Source organism: Pinus tabuliformis, chromosome Q, assembly GCF_031772625.1.
Source record: "Pinus tabuliformis cultivar Carrire ecotype Pingquan chromosome Q, CPIR1, whole genome shotgun sequence".
Taxonomy (NCBI): Eukaryota; Viridiplantae; Streptophyta; class Pinopsida; order Pinales; family Pinaceae; genus Pinus; species Pinus tabuliformis.
This window is the reverse complement of record NC_142296.1, coordinates 819,850,557-819,871,676: the sequence shown is the minus strand read 5'-3', so window position 1 is coordinate 819,871,676 and position 21,120 is coordinate 819,850,557. Positions and strand designations below refer to the sequence as shown.

The following is a 21,120-nucleotide window of genomic DNA, read 5'->3' as shown; positions in this document are numbered from 1 at the left end:
TATTGTCAATAATGAATATTGGGTGCCAGTATCTATTCTTGAACGCAGTGGGTCAGTGTTTGCTATTTCTTCTTTGCCTCTATCCTTTGGTGAAATGCTGGTCTCTGCAATGGATGAAATTAGTAAATACCCGGCCTGTTGCATCTGATGTATCTTGTCCACTTAGCTTGAGAACACCATCATGCTGTTATTGGAGTTGGAGCCTGAGTTAAATCCAGTTTGGCATTATCTTAATATTCAAAACCACAGAATTCGTGGCCTCTTGGAAGGCTGCGCATTTGATCATGAGGCACGAATGGATGCTCTATATTGCCATGTCCGTGAACTAGCATGGAGAATGCGCATAAACTGTTTGACAATATCAGCATTAGAATTTTCTCTTATGGAATGCAGTGATTAAATGCCAAGTGTCAAGTGGTTTTTATAAAGATTTGATTGCCACAAGGCCGCCATGATTAGTGACACCGGGATAGAGATGTGGCGCAAGGGCTGGAATTATGTTAACTAGTGTCGTTAAAAGATGAGTGCGCATTGAATAAAAACAAAAGAAGGAAGACCTGAAACGTGCTGGAGCAATGAGACCTCAAAGCTGGACTCCATCCTTTATAGCACCGATTCGTTTTCTGATACTTTCGTCGACAATCTGGAGTTAGATTACAAGCATCATATGAGTGGAAAGGGAAATGGTGTGCTTATATACAAGTTTTATGCTGTGGTTGTGCGCGTCGACAACATTGGAGGACGACTTTTTCATTGTTTGGTACAACATGCTTAAGGACAAACAAGAAGTTTCGGCCCAGACAATTTGAGTATCATCCATCTGATGCTAGTTTGATGGTCTTCGGGACTTTGGATGGGGAAGTGGTTGTGATCAACCATGAAAGTGGTAAAATTGTCGGACATGTTCAATCAGTTGGAGCAAATCATAGTATTCTTGGTCTCTGTTGGTTCAACAAGGACCCTTCCAAGCTTATTGCTGGCTCTGACAATGGCACATTACAACTGTATGATGTGAACCGAATGCGCTCAACTGTTCTTCCTTCCAGATATGGTGCAGGCAGCAGCAGTAGAAACCCTGCCACTTACACATATGAAGAGTTTGAGAAATTAACATCTGTCCATATTAATGAAACAGATAATTATTTCCTTGCTAGTGGATATTCAAAACATGTTGCTCTGTATGATGTGTGCAGTAGAAAACGGTTACAAGTTTTCGAAGATCCCCACCGTGAACATATAAATGTGGTAAAGTTTGCTCATCATTCCCCATACTTGTTTGCGACTTCATCTTTTGATCAGGAAATCAAAACTTGGGACTTACGACAAAAGCCTACACATCCTTTGTATACAACGACCAGCTTAAGAGGGAATGTGATGGTGTGCTTTTCTCGTGATGATCATTATATCCTTTCCTCAACTGTGGATAATGAGGTCAAGCAACACTTAGCTGTGGATGGAAGGCTACATATGAAATTTGACATTACTCCTACAGGAAGTGTTCAGAACTGTACTCGGTCATATTATATGAATGGGAGGGATTACATTATTAGTGGGAGTTGTGAGAAAAAAGTTGTTCGTATATGCTGTGCTCAGACATGATCTTGGCAAAGGTGGCCATGAATTGAGTAAGAGCACAGGAAATGCTGGTGGCAGACTTGCTTACGGTGTTGTCGGTCTTCAAGGATGAATATGAGCAGTTGGTTATTTATAGGCTGGTTCAAATGGTGAACCGTGAAGCCTAGCAAACAGCAGCTATTCAATTTTGTGAGCAGCTTAGAGGAAGACTGTGTTTTTTAAGTCACACAGCAGTTTCGTAGCGCGCTACGAAACTGCTGTAGATGACTGTTTTATGAGAAAAAATGAAATTGATGCTGAGGTCAGCTAATTTTGAATGAAATGTTTCAAGAGCATAAAGGTGACTATTCAAAACTATCCTAGCTGTTCAGAAGATGACAGATGTGCATTGCAAAAAGGTGAAATGTTTTGTTTCCAGCTAAAGTCTCATTAAAGGTACTTTATGACCGAATTATTAGGGTTTTGGTTTTAGTCTTCGGTGATCCGGTTTGTACACCTGTTCAGCTCATAAGGCTTCCAGCTCATTTGAAAGGTGTGGTGATATGCGTTGTTTGGGAAGAATTAAAGAGCAGAGGACATGTTTTTAAAGTGATGAAGAGTGATGGGAGACAGAGGCCGTGAAAACAGAGCACCTCCCTTGGTTAATTAATGAAGCCATCTACGTGACTGGAATCCAAGGCCAGCTCATTCAGTGTGTTCTCCTTCAAGATACCTCAACCGAAACAGAAAGAGGACATGTGGCAGCATTCACAAAGCATCATGCATACGAGGAGATAGAGTTAGAATGTCAATATGATTAGGACTCTATGTATTTACAGCACAATACCTTTTGTATTTATGAAGTTTGTTTAGAAATAGATAAGGTTAATTAATGGTAGATCATCGAGCTCTCCCCTCATGCTTGTTGAGGAGACTCAAGGTAGTTTGAGTTTTGGTTTTCCTATATATAGGAGAAACTCTGATGTAAACAGGGTTGGAGATTTTATAAAAAAACAGAGTTTTTATCAGCTTGTGTAAGAAGACTTTGACAGTAATACAAGAGTTACTTTTTCTTCCCAAGATTCATTATATGTTTATGGCTCAGAACATGTGTGGTTTTGTCATTATCTTTTATGTATTTTACATCTCACTAAATATGCAATCACTCTGAATTCACCTAGTGCTCAAACTTCCTGTGCTTATTTATGAGTTGAGTTTTTTTGGAGAAATGTTTTGAGTGTTAAACGTTATATGCCTTGGCTTCTATGATTAAGTGATCAATAGTTTATTGCAGAAGTGAATGACTCCATAAGCCCAATGAAGACTAATTTGATATTTGTCCAACCATCTTATTTTTCATGTGTTGTTTAAAAGAGTTAGCCATCTTTTCTTGCCCTTAATGCATATCAAAAATCTGTGAGAGAGCCCTCTCTGACTAAGGAGGCTAAACCTTAGTCTAAAGCCTGGTCTGAAACAGTTTCATGAGATCTTGCTAAGTAGCAGCCCTTAGTACACGATTTTGTGATAACACAACCCAAGGGCTAGAGTGAGGTTTTTGGTACCAAGCAAGCCCAAAGGTATACTCACTTAAGAGTTCACAAGGCTCTAAGCCAATAAAACAATATTATTAGGCACAAGTACATTACAATCAAGGAATTATAGCTCATCATGTCACTAGTGGGGATTTGAACCTAATTGGGAAGATAATAGCCATTCTGCCCATCCGTTCAAGATAAACCCAATTAACACACACACATACACACACACATAGTCAACCTCTCTTACTTAAACCCCTATTTTAGTGTGTAGGTATTATTATGTCCTTGTAGTTCAATCATTTCCTTATAGTGATTGGAATGTTCTAGGGTATTTCCACGGGTCCTTTGATAAGGATCATGTAGCAAAATTTCACTTTAGATGCACGTCCAATGGACAATCATCACACTGACCCAATGCACCTTGTTAATATGACTCTAGCACTAACATCTTGTTAAATCATATTCTTCGCTTTCTTTACTGTCAAAATTTGGAGACGAAGTAATTTGAGCACTTGCCTATAAAATTCATACCCTGTTGACAGTGTTGGAAATCCTTCAACCAAGGGGGTCTTCCTGATGAAAATTCCCAATTAGACTTTGCACTATTTGGTTTAGTAGTCCTTCTGGGAATAAGGCACAGCTAACAAATTTTCTTAGAGATTTTCCTTGGCTAAAATGGTCATGATACAGACTTATACAAAAACGCAAAAAAATATAGATATAAACATAAACACAGAGATGCAGCAAAAATAAAAATTAATTTCATTAACATCAAAGAACTAAGATATGCTTACATACAGAATGGAAATAAACTAGATTGGGCAATGGTAGCTTATCTCTGAGAAGAGATGTGGCAGCTAAATGCCTCTGAACTATGTTACAATGAGGCTCAAAGAAATTTTTATTATTGAAGAGCAAAGAAAAACCATAAACAACCAAAATCCTTACCCCAGGAGATGGAATGCCAAGAGTTTGTGGGCCCCGTTGTGGTTAGTTGAGAACTAGCTTCCCAGGGTTGTAACTTGGTCATATGATCTCCATTTCGTGCATACGATACCTCATTTTAAATATCTCTCTAATTACTACAGGATTCTCCATAGGACCTTACCTATGGCTATGGGCCTATTTTGGACCTCAAAAAAATGCCATTTAGGGGGTCAAAACAACTCTAAAAGTTCAGGACCCAAAAACTGCTAAAAATAATAAATGTTTCTATAATCAAGGAAATAGATGAAATTGACTGGAGTTCTAGGTGGACTAGGTGGGTGGCTACCAATATCCACCTAGATCAGTCCTCCCCCCTTATGAAGTAATGGTCTCCATTGCGTGTAGAGCCTCCATGAGGTGAGGAAATTTCTGTTGAACCTAGTCCCTAGTGAACCACTTTCCCTGGAAAACCCGTTGGCCCGCGTTGACAACTTGATATAGATAGACCCTCTATTGGAGAGTGTTATTGATCTATGTGTCCATGATCCTATCACTTGTGGCCTACTTGATGCAACTTGGGTTGAGATATGTTTGTGTCAGCTACTCAAAAACATCGGATGTGTCCAACAATGGAGGAAAGTATGGTCATAATCGGTCCACATTGAATACTGGGTGTAGACTAAGGAACCATGGAATTCCGAGCTCAAAGAAATTCCCCCCTATAGCCTTGGTTATGGTGTACAACCCATATGGGAGTAGGTGAAGCTTTCGGTGGGCCCCAATGAGGTTCTCCTTCTAAAAATGTAACCAAACTTTTTTGCCCACCTGGAACTTGTGTGGCACTTGATGTTGTTCATGATGCTGCTTGTACTTAGAATATGCTCTATCCAATATGTCATGGACTTGCTAGCGTATGTGATGAATGTGTTCAATGAAGCTTCTAGTCCAGTCAGCTTCAGACTGGACATGAGCCAAATTTTCTTGAGTAGTTGCAAATGGTATGGCCACATCAATGGGCCATAGTGGATAGAATCCCAACCCCACTTGAAAGGGGATGTTGGGTGTGGGTAATATTATCTCCACGATAGGTCACATGCACGAGGTGGTCACAAGGGGTGCGAAAGCCTTGTCTGTTTGTTGCATCAAGCACAGTAGGGGGGTGGTAGCCCCCTTGCACTACCACCCCCCTGCACGAGTTCTAGGGCAATGCCCATAATCGTTTTTATGGACCCTATATTAGGTGGGCGGACCTACCTATGGTTTTGTGCATGGGTTTTGCACATGGTTTTGGGAATGATGGTTTTCTTACCATGGTAGTTTGTAGATACAGTCAAGGGAACTATGATTATGTTCTAATCCAGGGTTAATGGATTGGGGTTTATGAATTCTTCAACATGTATATATATGTAGTGTAACATTGAAAGGAACATAATGAAAAACCAATATGGTAGTCCCAGTTTTGGGATCCAGGGGGAATATCTATGTGTTTTTTTTATATCCTCATCATTGTTTATTTTCTATTTTTTAGAATTCATCTGTAGGTAATTTTTGTATAGGGTTAAAACCTACATTTGGTATCAGAGTTGTTTTGGATTCAAGGGGATGCCTTTGCTGCTAAGGGGTTTTGCTCAGGCTTGTGGTAGACCCTATTCATTGGGAGATCTACGAGATCGATTCTTGTGGTGAAACAATATGGCGAGTAGTGGAAAGATTAAGAAATTTAATGGTCAAATTTCTGAGTTTTGGAAACTCGATGGAGGATTTTCTGGTGGATAAAGATCAGTGGATCGTGGTAGATCTAGGTACTAAACCAATGGAAACGTCAGCTAAAGACTGGGCAAAGTTGGATCGAAAATCAAAGAGAACAATATGGTTTTGTATCTCATATTCAATATTGTTGAATGTATCAGGGGAAGCTATGGTGAAGGATTTGTGGGACAAGTTAGGGACTTTTTACCAATCTAAGTTTAGGGTGGCCAAACTATTCCTATGGAAAAAGTTGTATAACCTGAGGATGAAGGATGGAGACTCAGTGATAGAGAATCTGAACACCTTTAATATTGTGGCAATACAATTGTTATCTATTGATTTTAAAATTTCATATGAAGATAAGTGCATCAATTTTTTGTGTTATCTCCTAGATTCATGGGAAAATTTGGTTGTTGCAATAGGTAGAAATACAACTACCTTGAAGTTTGATGAAATAGTCTCATCCTTTCTGTTGAAGGAGATGAGACAGAAAAATATGGAAGGCTGGAATGGAGATGCCTTGTCTGTATGAGGATGGTCCTAGAACATAAACAAAAATAATTCCTCGAGTGGGAGATATAAATCTACAAGGAGATCTAAATCTCCAAGAAAACCTATAAAGGTGTGCTAGAAATGCGGAAAGGAAGGATACTTAAAAAGGGACTATAGATCTAAAGCTCCTAAGAAAGGAAAGGGATCTGATGATGCTCCTTCTACAAAGGCGAAAGCCACCTCATATGAAGGTGGGGATGTGTACTTAGCTTCTTCTTCAAGTACACAGGTAGATAATGAGGCATGGTTGATTGACTCAGTTGCATCCTTTCACTTCAATCCCCATAGGGAGTGGTTCTATGAGTATGAGAAATATGATGGTGGTGATGTCTTCTTAGTGGATGACAGGAAGGCTAGAATTGTCGGACCCAGAAAATTCAAGCTGAAGTTGCAAGGTAGAAGGATTACAACACTTCCAAATGTTCTGTATATTCCTGCATTGGCCATAAATCTGATTTCTATAAGAAATATGGATGATGCAGGTGTAAAAAAAGTGTTCAAGAAAGATACATGCAAGATGGTTCGAGGAGCACTGGTATTGATGTGGGGAGTTCAGATTGGAAATCTATACAAGCTTCTAGGTAATACTATTATATATGGGTGCAAAAGTTTTGTGGTTCCTAAAAGTGGAGCAGAAAATCTAGTGGTCTCTGGAGAAAATACCATTCTATGGCATCAAAGGTTTGGACATATTGGAGATAAGGGCTTTCGAATGCTTCATGGTAATGTTATGGTATAAGGTGGTGAGCACTGGTATTACACCAAGAATGTTGCAACTCCCAAGGTCTCCTCAACTCAAAGTATAAACTCAGGGTTTGTACAAACTTCGAGGTGACAGTGCTATATGCACATCAGATAGGATTCCACTCATGCCACCCTCTATCATGACATTAGATCAAAAAGTGCTTAAAGACCCTTCCTTCTACTGAATTAGAATGAAAGCTTTATAAAAGGACAAATTGGAAATTGCGTCTAAGTATGAAAATATAAATTCCATTGAGTCAACTTGTAAAACCCTAATTACTCAATTCATGAAAATATAAAGGCTAACCTACTTGGAGAATTCATCACACTACCTCATCTACTTGCAAAAAAGAAACTAATGTATTTTGCATAATTAATGAAACTACCAATCATAATCACAAGTTTCATCTACCTAGTTCATACTTTCTCATAAATCAATAACCTATTTGCATGATAAAGAAAATAAATCTACTCTATTTTTGCAGTGAAGATAAGGAAGGTTTGGAGTGGCCTAGGAACATTTCCTGATCATATTATCACACCTGGAGGTGATTATGCATCTATGCTAGGTCAAAGTTGTAGTGTGGTTCAAAACTAATGAAGAAAAAGGCTGCTACAGGTTTGATACAAGAATTTCCTAGAGGTCTATAATGCTACAGGCAAGCTTATAATGCTACATGAGGGCATCTGAGTGGTTTTTGAAGGTGAGAAAATTGGATTGAGGGTACGAAGAGGTGAATAGTAGTTGAAGAAAATGAAATAAGGTTTGTTTCAATCCCTTTCCAAGCTCAGGACCTCTCAGAGGTATGTCTTGCACTAGGATGAGTACTCTCAGTGACTTAGACATATTAACTTATAAAACAAAGTTTTTGGGATAGAGCTTGGAGGTGGAAGGAGAAGGTGAAAGAGCTCACGATGGAAGTGATGAAGGTTCCCTTCCTTTCATATCAAACAACTCTGCAACCAATCTGCATGCATCCATTTATCATTTGAAAAATAAATTAACTTATGATGGAAAAGATGAGTTAGATTTAAATGACATCTAATTCATGTGAACCATTGATCTACACAATGAACTAACTTCTAAATTACATAAAGAAAATGTACAACAATGCAACCAATACTAAGCTATTTCCAAGAAATGATAAACAAAATATTTTTTGTCTTTGGTTGTGTTAACTAGGCAATCCCTTGTATGGATAGAAGCGATCCCTTTATCCCAATGTTTGGGATTAGTAACAGCTGTGAAAAAATAAGAAAAATTCCCTAACCTAAATAAGAATGACAAATGAGAAATGGTGATGGCCTACCTTTCTCCTATGTGCTTGACCTTTGATAATGATCTCGATCCCTTATTTCCCAGGTTTTCTCCTCACTATTCCTTATGTCCGAATACCTGCAAGAGAGATCAAAAGACAACAACAAGAGAGATCATAGTGTATGCAGTCCAATATAAGTTATACAACAGATCAAGGAGTATTGTACTAAGAAAACCATCATAGACAAGCTTATGAGAAGTAAAACATGCTTTGTATTAATTATTAAATCAAAGAGGGAAGCATACAACTGGTGCCTTGATGTTAAAGGCCTCCTTTGGGATGGTCCAATGTCCAAGCCAAACTTAACAAGATCTCCTTTCCTCTCTCATCAAAATGGAAGCATCTAAGAAAAATTGAGCAGAAGAATAGCAACCAACAATGACCAACCCATTGAGGAAAGTGAAGAACAGATTTATAGTGAGGGAGAGGGAGTTAGAGATCCACTAGAGGGGGAAGAGGGTCCTTATCCCAAAGTTAAGATCCCTAAAGGTAGGATCAAGGGCTTTGAATGGGAGTACTCGACCATATCTTCATCTAACAACTACTAGTTCACCATTCTTGAGGCTTCTAGTATGAGAAGCTTCTGCTCCATTTTTGGAGAAACAACCTGAAGACAACTAGCATAGATTTTCCTATCAAAAGTATCGCTGCCAACGATATTCACTAGTTAGAAAAAAGGTTACCAACATGGATTTTCGTACTAAAATTAGAGTTGGTCTTGCAAATTAGGCTTTTTCACAAGTTTTTCTAGAATTTCTTCAAGACATTAGTTCTCCATGTCTTTAGGGATGTATTGAGCATATAATTCATGGTGAATGAGTTTACACAACTTTTTTCACTTTACGACATTTGTGACATAGTGCCACACAGGATGAAACTTCAAGTATAGAGTTGGGAATGTGACAAAATATTGTGTAACAAATGCCCCCTAAAGCATGAAATCAGAATTGGAAGTGACAGTGTAAATGCTTTATCAGTTAAGTCAAAGAGCTTGGAAGACCATCGTCAGGAGACTTACAAATCAAACATTATACAATATATGACATCTCTGATATATGTACATATGCTTGGTAATACATCCAAATAGGCATCAAAATATAATACATGAATCCATGGTATGAATGTAGTTATCCATGTGAAAAGGATCATGTATACAATCATGAATACTCAATAACTCCTCACAACCTAGATTTTAAAAGATGAGGTCCAGGGTCTTCATCTTTATTCCGATTGAAGTATGAATCTAACCATGTGAATATATGTGCTGACGTCGAACATAGTATAAACCACCTAATTACCGATCAATAATGTAAATTGTTAACAAGCGCAAGAGAAACCACCAATGATGATGATGGCCCTCAAGGTACACCAGTCCAATCTACAAGTGTGAATATGTGAGCTGAATTCAAACACTTGCCAAATAATTTGATCAAAGGCCAATGATGTAAGCCTATCATCGAACATGAAGAACTTACGCTTGAGACATGCAAGCTCCAAGGTACTGAAATGGAATTTCTAAATAAACTTTTTGGATAATGAGCTGAAGTCGACAAGAAGTGATTCTTCGAAGGAGGGCCATAAATTTTCCCACATCATCGACATGAAACATAGGATATCTCAAAATGATAGGAGTGATTCAGGATTGTTGTAGAGAGGGTCACATAGGTATAAGAGGTTTGACTTTTGCAGATAAGACTTCTCTTGAACATATCGGCAACAAGACTCTGGAGTTCGGTAGAACTTGACTCAAAATCTAATCAGAGGTCATGATGACAACAGGGGTGATAAAATTAGAGGCAAATAGATTTCCCAAACCTATGAAGGAAAGTGGAAAAGAGAGGATATCCCAAACCCGACATGAGATGCAGATGAGTTTCATGTTCAAGAGTGACATGCTTCCTTTACACAAAATACAAGACATGTTTACCTCCATTTTTCCCCACTATCGCTAGTGAGAACCTCTTTATTTTTAATCACAAGCTTGAAGAGGATACCATATGCTTGTCGTATAAGTTCATCCTTTGAATTAATCCATCCTAGGAAGTTTAACAAGCCCTAGGAAGGAATAACTCGGTCTCATCATGGTGACAAGTCCTGCGTCGTTTAATTTTTACGAGTCCAACGGAGGTGAAACTCGACATCTTTTTCATTTTTAGAGAGTTTTAAAAAGAGGTGAAAAAGGAAACCATCAATAGGTCCCTTTTCGTAGATAGTCTCTCGAATCCAAAAAGGTAGAAGACAATATTCAAGAGAACCTCTTAGCCATGTTCGACTAAGGTATTCCTTTTACGTAGCTAATCTATTTTAGTATGGAAAATGGTTAAACTTATACTGAATAGACACCTTTTCATCTAATTTTATGAGTTTGAAAAGACAAGTGCTCGACAATCTTTTCATATTTTTGGAGTCTAAAAAGAGCTAAAAGAGGACTCCTCCTGCAGGAACGAGTGGTATAAAAGGATAGAAACTGGTTTTGATCATGATGGAACTGCTCAAAACTTGTAAAGGTCATGAGGGTGGATAATAAGGCCACTCATCGTAGATGTTTCTCAGGCAAGGGTAAAAAAATTGAGTGAAAGCGTATAATTGACCAAACATATGGTGATGATGGAATGAAAAACCAAGGCTCATCCAACAAAAGTAGGCTAATAAAAATGGTAATCATAAGAGATAGAAAGGGGAATGGTTTCATTTTTACACAATATTGAAACATGGGAAACTATGCTTGAGTACACTTGAAGATGGTTTCATTTTTTCACAAGCTTGAAACATGACAAAAAACTATGTTTGGATTTGGTTTCATTTTTACACAAGCTTGAAACAGAGAAAAAATATGCTTTGATTTGGTTTCATTTTTACATAAGATTGAAACAAATATAAACTATGCTTGGATGTGGTTTCATTTTTACACAATATTGAAACAGAAACAAACTATGCTTGGATTGGGTTTCATTTTTACAGAAGCTTGAAACAGAAACAAACTATGCTTGGATTTGGTTTCATTTTTACACAATCTTGAAACAAAGATAAACTATGCTCGAGATGAGTTTTCATGCCCCCAACATAATGATTCAATTCAAGTTACATGCCCCCAAGATTCATTTCATTCATCTAAGTAGACTACTAGCTACTAATAGGTCAATGGAATGAAGGTTCACTTGAGATCAAGTGAAAGATTCGACTGGGATTTTACGAGATATAATCAAAGACTCGAATTGGAAGGGGGTTTGTTTCATTTTTTAATGACATTTGCATAGAAAAAGAACCATATTCATGACACCTTGTTTCATTTTTTACCGAGCTTGACACAAGTAAAAGAACACTACTCATGGAGACCTATTTCATTTTTTAACGAGGTTGAAATAGTAAAAGAACTATCCTCATGGGAACCTATTTCATTTTTTAATGAGGTTGACATAGTAAAAGAACTATCCTCATGGGAACATATTTCATTTTTTAATGAGGTTGACATGCTAAAAGAACTATCCTCATGGGAACCTATTTCATTTTTAATGAGGTTGACATAGTAAAAGAACTATCCTCATGGGAACCTGTTAGCACTCAGTAATTTCTCAAGGTTAAAGAAAGAAATCACCGAGGTAACCACAAACCTACTTTTGAGACTAGGATCTAGCCTTCCTAATGCTCAAAGAGGGCTCTCTCTTTAAGATTTAACTTTGTTTTAGTTAAAATGATTTTAGGCTAGTTATGTAAGCTTGATTTGGTTTTGATTTGAATTTGGGTGGTGGGATCACTTACTTAGATGAATAGATGAATGTCTATTTTTCCATTGGGCTATGGAGTCAATCAGGCTTTGAAAACAGAACAACAACAAACCATAAAGAAAATGTTACAGGGCAAGATAGCTGAGCAATATCAGATCTCAAAGGCTGGATGGTGAAATGATTTCCAATTGTGATCGAGTAGTTAAATATTCCTTAAACTAGAAAATGAAGAAAGTGAAAGAGGTCAATCGAAACTAGGGAGAAATGAAGAATTCCCTACTCTGGATATCAGAAGAAAACATAGAAATGTATAACAGTAAAAGCAGAGTGTACTTAAACAATTTCTGCAGTAACATCCCTATTATAACATTCAAATTTAGAACACGTATGAGTTTATGGAATACTTAGAAAAAGAACATAAACAAGATGAAATTTGTACTTCACTAAGATAGCTCAACACATGCTTCCTGTAAATAAGTTTCTTTATAACATGTCCTGTCTGTCAACTGGAAATTGGTACAGTAACCCTTAGGTAGTAGATAAGTTAGCTATAACAATATTCAGAAATCCCCCCTCAATAATTCAATTCATGAAGTATTTAGACAAAATATATTACAAAATATCCTAAAATGTTTTAGGATTTATTCTAGGAAAAAGAAATATCTTCATGCAAGAAGATAGAGACAACTATTGAACTGTTATTTTTTGTCCTTGTTATTTAGGTTCTGCTGGCTTTTAATCTTTGATATTTTTCCTTTTAATCTGCTTTGCTGTTTGGTCTTCACACTGGATGTTCTGTTTAGTTTGACCTTTTACTGTAAATCTTACTCACTCTTTCATGCTTCTGTGTTTTTAGTAAAAATGATTTTTACTAAAAGACACATGTAGAATACAAAATGTTTCTTGGAGAGTAGTTTGTAAGAATGAAAATGATTTCATCTATGTTTTAACAATTACTGTGTAAATTGTTTCCTTCTGCTCTGCTATTGTATTAAACTTGATTTTCTTCTTTGTACACAAAACTCCTGCTCAATGAAGCCTTTGAATAAATTTCCTGAGAATCCGGAGCAAATAGGTTTTGTGACTAGTATCAAAACTTGTTTGTCCAATCTCCTGGCCTTCTAATCACCTGCAAAATGAAACAATCATTAATAAAGCATAGGTCTATGGGGAAGGCAATGAATGGCTTTATTGAACTAAGATGTCTGTGGACAGAGTCCGGAGCGTGTTCGGAAGGTAATCGGGGGTCAAATTCGGTTGCATATGCTTAGGGTGGCGCAGGAAGGCTTAGGCAGCTTTCACTGTGAAAATGAGTGAAAAGAGTAAAAAATGGGTGTTTTTGGCCTTTTAACGGGTAACGGTCAAATTTGGCATGGAATTCGATAAATGAACAGTGAGTGGTTTTGGTTTTTGGTGGGGAGGTAGTTTCGGGGGCCATCACACTGCTTTTGGCAGTCGGGCGGTATTTCCCCAAGAGCACGCGAGTTCGCCTGGAGCTGCCACGTAGCCGAAAGGGGCCCGAGAAAAACTGCAAATCTTGCATGCTCTTGGGTGGGTAAAGATCAAAGAGGGGATGAGCGCGATATGGATGCACACCGTTAGATCTGGGGGTGAGTGATCGGAGGGCTATCACGTGATGAATATGGTGGGGTGTTAACCTTGACGTGGGGTCAGGTACGGAAGAGTAGTTTGATATAATGGAGGTGGGGTCAGGATATATATTAATATAGTTTAATATATGTGGGTTTGTATTATATGGGTTTGGGATTAATATATATGCGGGAATTATTTTAATATGGGATACATGTATAAGGGGAATTAAATAATTAGAGTTAAATGTTAATATTAGTATATGAGCAGGATTTAACATATTGCGATGGGTTAATAAAATGCGGGACCCAGGAATAAATACACTAGGGATATAAGTTAAAAGGGTATCGGGGAGGGTTTTTTTTTGAATGGGGCCCGATACACTATTCAAACTTAGGATAAGGGGTTTTAGTGGGTTTACAAGGGAAAAAGGAAATTAACAAGGGGGATGATTTTTAAAGGGAAATGTCTAGGGAAAAGGGTTGAAATTAATGAAAAAAGGTTAAAATGAGGGGAAAGGGTATTTTTTCAAGGGGAATGGGTTTCACACTAGGGAAAAGGGGTTTTGGGTTGGGAAATGAGTTTTGGAGGGTAATTTGCTAGGGAAATGTATGAAACCAAGGGGTAAGGGTTAAATTAGTAAGTATGTAGTGGGGGTGAAATGAAATGAGGGGAAGTTAATCAAATAAGCTTGTAAACATCCTTTTACTCTCATAACTGCTCTTGCACACTAAAACATATGGTTAAGCATGATAAGTGTGCTTATGCTTTAACAACCTTGTACTTCTGCAACCTTTCTTCTACCTACCCTTTACTTACCCTAACATTTTTTCTTCACTTTATTGGGTGCATTTAAGCTAGCAGACCCTTTCTTTCCTTTTTCTTTTGTCAAACAAACTATCTAATTCTAACCTTATATCTTCCAATGGCTCAGATTAAGCTGTTAATCACATTTTATTTCTCTACCTAACTATTGATCTGCTAAGATTAAACAGTTTGGGTAGATCCTTATTCTCTAACTATACACATGAAATTTAAAGCATGAACTAGTCAAGATTAAACAATTTTTACTATCATGGGTTGTGGCATTTATGACAAGTTGCATACAACCATTATTTTGTACAGTAAAGTAAAATGTAGTGGCATTTGGATTTGCACACTTTCATGATCTATTTTTTTTTAGGGTTCATATTTTTTCACTTTTTTGATCTTTTGTTATTCTTTTTGTCCTTTGATATTTCTTTTAGGACATACCCTCTTTACATTTTTTAATATTTTAAATATGGGAAAATATTTGTAGAAAGCAAAGGTATGTACAATATTACAAAACTTACATGGTCAATTCAAAATTATGAATCCTATTATTATAGGACCCTAACAGTGGCTCCACATGGGGATGGCATCTCCTTGTGAGATGTCAAGAACACTGTCGACTAGTGGCCTGATCCATTGGGCCGATCCCAAGCTTGCACATGCTTTGTTGTATAATCTCTGTGACTGAAAATCTTGAACTAAAATCATAACCTTTTCTGCAAACTAAAATCTAACACATGCTGTACTGAAATCTGATCTGAAATAAACTTGTTGTTGAAAAACTGAATTTATTCAAACTAAAATCCTACCTACTGACTCTAATCAGTTGTCCAACTATTGGTTAGGTAAAATGAAACAGCTATTGTAATAATTCAAGCATTATATACTTTGATGTATTTTGCTTCTTGTGCTTGTTTGTGATTAAAACTGAAGTTCTACAGCCCAATATAACCTTGTCAATAAATGAGAAGATAAGGAAATACTTGATTTCCTTTGTTGACTCTAAAAAGTGTACAAAAGGATCTTCCAAAATATAAACACTATTGTTAAACTAATTTAAGCAACTATACAATTGTTCTGGATGGCCTCCATGCCATGAAACTGAAATGTCATTTTTATCTTTACCCCCTTGCAGATTTTCAGATAAACTTTGGGATGATATTTCTACTAATTGAAATGTTTGACTGATGAAACCTTTATAATCTTGATCCTGAATCTCATAGTTAGTTAATGGAGAAAAATTTTGATTGCATTCATTATCCAATATATCAGCTATTGGATCATAAAAAACTTGGAAGGATTGCTGCAACTTATTGCATATAGGTTTGAATGGAACTTCATAGATTTCTACAAGCTGCTCCTCCTTTTCTTTAGAGATTTTATACTACATTCTCTTTAAAAAATGAAATGATTCAAAACATAGTGGTATAGAACTTTCCTGTGTCATTTGATTAGGTGTTTCAATGAAATTTGATAACTATAATTGTGAAACCAAAGAATCCTGATTAATATTTTTATTGTCTTGTTTGTTGTCAATATCAATACCTAAAGACTGTTAATTTTTTATTGCTATAAAGTTTTCTCTAATGAATTGAAATGAAGCAAGACAAAGAGGCAAAGAACCTTCACTTATCTGAATTTCATGCACTTCCTTTCTCATTTTCATGTCTGATATGTATAAGCTGATCACTATATTTAATTTATTGGAACTGAATTTCCTCATCCTCCAAACTAGTTTTTGATTGCTCTGTAAAGCTAGCTTGAGTTTGAAGAACATAATTATCATCATATTGATCATACTTAGGAAAATCATTAAAAGAAGGAATGTCATCAAACATACACATTAAATCAGTAGATTCCTCTTCCACATTTTCTGATCTATGGTAGTTGGAATTAGCAGGAATTTTTTCATGGCTATCAACCTCTTCTTTTTGTGAAATAAATGTGTCAAGGTGATCTTGCACAAAAAATTTATCTTGCATGGTGATCTTCTGTATCATTTCCTCTATTTTTCTTACCAAAATGTCGAATTTTACCTCTACAATGTTGTTCTTCTCTGCTTCTTCTTTCAACTTTTCTCTTTTGATTTGCAGATTAACTTCTACATCTACTGCAATGTTCTGCATCTGTTCAAGAGTTGTTAGGTTTCTTCGTCTTTGCCAAAATTCTATTTCTGGATCAAATGCTTTTGGATAATGCGAGAGAGCTGAATTAGGAGGAGGTCTTCTATTTGATGCCATTGAATAATAGATTTGATTAAATATGTCAGAAATTGTTGTATTGTTTCATTTGGGTATCTCTTCAATTGATTATATTCTTCTATGATCACAAAAAGATTGACTCTGATTATCCATCTATCAAGGAAAAATTTGAAAAACTGTTGGAAATTTGAGATGCTTGCCATAGGTAGATTCTTGAACCAACCCTCTACTTTACTTTGCAAAGAAAGAGAAAAAAAGCCTGATAATAACATCATCTTCATCAATCTCAAATAGGTCCAGATAATTCTCAAAGCCTTGAATATGTTTTCGGGCAATGATACCATTCTCTCCATCAAAAATGGGGAGATATTTGTAATAGTTATCACGGAAATCATGGAGTATAGGAGGCAATATGAGGGGCTTATATCTATCAGGAACTTTACAAGGTACAGGAATATGTACAGGGATTGTAAGATTAGTTTTGATTGTTTGAGGCTTCTCAATCGGAAAATGATCATCATAAGATTTAGAAGAAAGCTGCTCAAATGGATAAGGAGAATTTATATTTACAATCTTCAAAGGAAAATAATAAAAAATTAATCTAAGATCTTCTCTAAAATACAATCTACATTGAAAAACCTGGGCGATCGAGCTGCGTTAAATGTTTTTTTTTTAAATTGTAGATATAATTTTAAAAAAAATTAAATGGTTTTTTTTTTTAAATGGAAAATATATATATATCTTTAAATTTTAATTGTTTTTTGTTTTTTTTTTCCAATTTATTTTGTGGTTTACGAGATAATTTTTTTTTTTATACATTTTCTATGCTTTTTTTTGTATATATATATATATATATATATATATATATATATATATATATATTGTTTTTTAAAGTAATCAACATTTATAAAAGAAAAATAATACAACTAGAAAATTTGTTAAGTAATCTTGATTTCAAAAAAAAAGGACACAAAAAACTTTAAAGTGTCAAAAAATGTAACATTGAAAAAAAATATCCAGACTTAATACAATAAAAAATTTAAAGTGTCAAAAATAATCCCTCTAAAAAAACAGGTTGATATTGCATCAACATGTTTCAAAATCAATATGAAAATCACTAACAGTTAAAAACAAATATTTACATACAAAAATTTAAAGGGTAAAAAATATGCTCCGAAAAAAAAAGGTGTTTTCTGTATCACCACTTTTCAAAATCGGTTGACTTTTTTACTACCTCAACAAAACAGGTAATCATATTAGTTCCCATTTCAAAGTTTACATTGTTAAAATAAAAAAGGGGTAAAACTAGGAAAAGGTGTTTACCAAGTATTCATGAACTGTAGAATACCTCGCGGTGAACCAAGAAGTATGGGCATGCAATCTCCCAGAGTGTTGTGTTCGATGTATCATGTTTACAAGGTGGCCGACTCAGTTACCTATGGATGGATAGAAAACTATAGGGGGCTCCGAATATATACATGATGATACATGAGAGTATAGTCCGTAGTAGTTTTCTCTAATGCGTAATTGTTCGATGAGAGCGTTCCCATATACCTACCATGTGTGGAGCGCCTCTGATACCCTAAGCTACTGGAGAACAGTCCTTTACACTTCAATACATGGAACAAGATTTCACCTCCGGCATGCAATGCTGGAAAATAACGACAACTCCTATGTTTAACGACGCTGGAACACGTATCTAGCCTAGACCTCTAAATGTTTGCATTAAGTTCTAAATGATCCTTAGGTTAATTGAGGTAAATTTTAAGTTTATCTTCAATTAAGTTTCAATTTTAAGGCTCAAAACAATGTCCCCTGAACTCCTTTGATGCAATTATCATGAGAAAAGGATTCTTTCCGTTTTCAAAAAGCTAATCTAGTAAGGGAAGAGATTCAAACAATGATGCAACAATGAAGAATGCAACCAACAAATATTTCCTAACTAGATCTTTCACTTTCACTTTCCAAATGCAATGCCAAAAAGTAAAAATGATTTTCACTTTTCCTAAGATGTACTTATATGAATTATGTTTTTATTTTTTATTTAAATAATTTAATGCAACTAATGCACCATTTAGTTTTCAATTATTGAAAAATGTGATTTGTTTCCAATAATTAATTCCCAAAAAAACTTTTCATGCAAGTGATCTAATGCAATTTTAACGAAAAGTAATTTTTTTGAAATGAAAATTAATTCAATGCAAAATCGATTCCTTTAATCAATGCAAAAGAGCAATCACTTTTTAATTAATAGAACAATCAATAATTCTCAAGCACACAAGTAGTAAACAAAGATCTCAATGGACTCAAAACTTGAAAAAACTCAATCAAAATCTGATTTTTACCACTTCAAGCAAGATACGATATTTTTCATTCCACAAAGAAATCAAAAGCATACAAGCAAAGACTGATGTAGATAAAGCAGAGAAGAGACCTAAAAGACCAGGACACAATAGATTTTTCAATAGAGACCCTAAAATTTATCACATTCAATCACCAACGCTACTTTATATAGAAAAACACGTGCTGAGAGGGTCATCAGTGCTACTTTTCATAGCAAAACCCGTGATGGCAGCACTACATTTCATAACAAAACTTGTGTCGGTCTTCAACGCAGGTAAACAATGAAAGATAGGGTTTTTAGTGCAACTGTATATGGAAAAATAGGTGTTGTCAGCATGAATGTCACTGATAGAACACGTGCTAAGTGAGGAAATTTTAGGAAAAACAAGAAAGACTCAGGAAGAAACTTTAGAATTGATACCCTAAGACGCCAACAATTCAGAGTATAGACTGAAAATCAATCCAAATATAGGGTCTTTCGACAGTTGGCCAAACTTAATGTGAAGGAAAAAAATGAAAGGAGGATGAAAAGAGTGTAGGCTTCCCAAGTGGAGTCACCAATTTGTTACCTAGGAAATCCCTTCTACGGATAAATGAGATCCCTCTAGCCCAATGTGTGGGTCTAGTAACAACTATGATAAAACAAGAAAACTTCACTAACCTAAATCAGAATGACAATTCTCCTATGCACTCTACCTTTGATGGTGATCTCGATCCCTTATCTCCCAGGATCACTCCTCTCTATTCCTTACGTCCAAATACCTACAAGAGAGATCAAAAGACAACAACAAGAGATATCATAGTGTATGCATTCCAATAGAAGTTATATAATAGACCAAGGAGTATTGTACTAAGCAAACCATCATAGAGAAGCTTATGAGAAGTAAAACATGATTTGTATTAATGATTAAATCAAAGAGGGAAGCATACAACCAGTGCCTTGATTTTGAAGGCCTCCTTTGGGATGGTCCCAAGTCCAAGCCAAACTTAACAAGATCTACTTTCCTTTCTCACCAAAATGGTAAAATCTAAGCACAATCTAGAAAAATAATGGCAACCAACAATGACCAACCCATCGAGGAAAGTGAAGAACATATTTATAGTGAGGGAGAGGGAGTTAGAGATCCACCAAAGGGGGAAGAAAGTCCTTATCCATAGGTAAGATCCATAAAGTTAGGATGAAGGGTTCTAAATGGGAGTACTTGACCATATCTTCATCCAACGACTACCAACTTGCTATTCTTGAGGCTTCTAGCAAGAGAAGCTTCTGCTCTATTTTTGGAAAAACTACCTGAAGAGGACCAACACAGATTTTCCTATCAAAAGTCACGATACCAGTTCTAGTCACTAGTTAGAAAAAAAGTTACCAACACGGATTTTCCTACTAAAAGTAGCATTGGTCTTGCAAATTATGGTTTTAAACAAGTTTTTCCAGAATTGCTTTAAGACATTAGTTCTCCATCTCTTCAAGGATGTATTGAGCATATAATTCATGGTGAATGAGTTTACACAGATTTTGTCACTTTATGACATTTGTGGTGATAGTGGCACAAAGGACGATACTTCAGGTATAGAGTCGAGAATGTGAAAAAAATACGATGCAATAGGTTGTGAATCCTTCCACTCATTCTCCCATAAGAGAGGTGATGAAGAGGTTGTAACCACATGATTTTATAGGTTAGCTTCCACTGAAATGGAAGAAACTATGAATTGCTTGGAATCAAGAAGAAACATAAGTATAAGAAGAGATACTAAAGCCTCTGGGTCGGGCCCAAACCCAAGGGTCTAAGCCCTTTGAAACTAACTCAAATGTATCTTATATTCCAACTTCTCATTATCAAAAAGTGTAGTTATAATACATCACATAAAAGTTGAAAATAACAATGTCAATGCTTGGATCTCAATAGCTACATCTAGCTGAACAAAAACTTTGAATCCTAATGAACTCTTACTCTAGATTATTTATAAAAGAGGGCAGATGAAGTAGCTCCCTTGAAAATAGGGATGGTTCCCTCATTGATCTCAAAAATGGTGGATCTTGTCCTCCCTGATCTTCACTTGGACT

At 36.0% G+C, this 21,120-nt stretch overlaps 1 pseudogene; it reads left to right on the top strand.

The window, feature by feature from the left end:
• Positions 1 to 834: 834 nt before the first annotated feature.
• On the top strand, positions 835 to 1,599 carry LOC149222159 (protein DWD HYPERSENSITIVE TO UV-B 1 pseudogene; annotated as a pseudogene).
• The last annotated feature ends 19,521 nt before the right edge of the window (positions 1,600 to 21,120 follow it).